Genomic DNA, 2,126 nt, shown 5'->3' on the forward strand with positions numbered 1-2,126 from the left:
TTTCATTGAATTTTGTTTTTTCCACTAACATAAGAAATAATATAAATTTATTTACAAAGGTTTGTCTCCTTTTTTACATTTTAAGTAATTTATACTCTTGAGTGCTGTTTACTCATTTAAGTATAAATTAATAACAACTTGACTCACGTAACACTGAGAGGATGAAAGCTTTACTCCAGTTTGTCCGGAAATCGCCATTTCTAACCAGACATCTGTATTCTCCACTGTCAGACACAGTAACTCCGTTGATCCTGTATTCACTGGATGTTGGAGAGTTTCTGTTGGGTGTTCTCCATTCATACATCCACTGAGTTCCTCCTCCTTGGATCTGACATCTGAGAGTGACTGTCTCACCTCTGAAGATCTGAGACCAGCTGGGTTTCAGGATCACACTGGGTTGACCAAAAACTGTTTATGTAAAGAATAATTATAGGATTGTGATAGAAACATGAACTAAACAATAAAAGTTTATTTTCTATAATAAATATTAATAATTTCGCCACAAATATGCAACAATGAATTATGTTTAATGTTTATCTTACTCCTAAAACTTGAAAATGAAAAAAGCTTAAAACACAATATAAATAGTTCAAACCAGGATAAAAATTAAAAGCAATGTGATAAATTTAGAGAATAAAGCTCCACAAGGTCCAGGCTTCCTGGGATTGTGACTGGTACGACCTTCTCATTTAAAGTGTTAACATAATGCCACCAAAGAGAAATGTTGTTAATGAAGATGAACTGGAAGATGTAAATAAGTATCTTAACGTCTTTTCTGAAGAAATGACAAACATCTTGAAACAGCAAAAACTGATTCTTACTGAGAGATATAAGAAATCTTAAAAAGCAGAATGAGGAAAAGATAAAATGATAGTTCTTTTAGAATGCTGAGTTTGTGACTTGGAACAATACTTCACAATGAATGAATGATGTGACAATAAGTGGATTGGACACCACTCATCGATCAGATTCAAATGTTACTGCAGCAGAAAGCAGAAAACCTCTGGAGCATGAATTACTCTCTCTAGAACAACAGGTGACTGTCTTTAATGAAAACAAGGATATACATTTAGAGAGCATCAGGACTGAAGCCTGTCACCCCCCCCCCCCCCCCCTCTCGATTGTGTCCCACTTGTTGTTGATTTTTCACAAAAAATTACAATTTTATATCTTTATGTTTGAAGCCTGAAATGTGGCAAAAGGTTGAAAAGTTCAAGGGGACAGAATACTTTTGCAAGGCACTGTATTTGTCCCCTGGAGATATTTCATGTTGTGGTTAACTAATTAACCTTTAGATGTTTTGAGCTGTGGTGTTGTCCATCCACCCATAAATAGGCTGGCCTTCAGGAGCTCTCTCTCTCTTTTTCTTTGGGCTCATTTTGTTTTTGCTTTCTTCCTTTGCCGCCCTAGTTTTTTTGGGGCTCTTTTTACTCCCGCTCATTCTGTCACAAGGATGAGCTTCGATGGTGTAGGCCGCAGCCATTGCCCTCAACCTGACACAACACATTTGTTGTTAACTGTTGTCTAATGTTTGTTGTAACTTTGGCCTGGTGGGACCGGTTGTCTTGTCGCTATTTCTTTTTTGTTTATAGTTTTTTTTCTAGCTTTAATCCGGTACCAGGCAGCACGGTGACACAACTGGTAGAGCTGCTGCCTCTCATTGAGCAGGTCCCTGGTTCAAATCCCAGTCCAGGGGCCTTTCTGGGTGGAGTTTGCATGTTCTCTCCGTGCATGCGTGGGTTTGCTCCAGGTACTCTGGTTTCCTCCCACAGACCAAAAACATGCATGCTAGGCTGATTGGTAACTCTAAATTGTCCTAGGTGTGAGTGAGAGAGTGAACGGTTGTTTGTCTCTATGTGTCCCTGTGATGGACTGGAGACCCATCCAGGGTGAACCCCCCCATTAGCACAGTGATTGCTGGACATGGGCACCGGCGACCCCCGTGACCCAAGATGTAAGAAGTGGGTAAAAGATAATGGATGGCCTGTAATTACAGTTAAATGATCAGGTCAGGTTCGGGAAAAAAAATCCCCACTGGGTTCGGGCCGGGCCGGGTTGGCTCTTTTAGGCCCTAATGCAATCTTGCCCAGTGTTCATTTGTGCCATTATTCATCTGCCCTCAGTTA

This window comes from Nematolebias whitei, chromosome 1 (assembly GCF_014905685.2).
Source record: "Nematolebias whitei isolate Nwh7 chromosome 1, NemWhi1, whole genome shotgun sequence".
Lineage (NCBI taxonomy): Eukaryota > Metazoa > Chordata > Actinopteri > Cyprinodontiformes > Rivulidae > Nematolebias > Nematolebias whitei.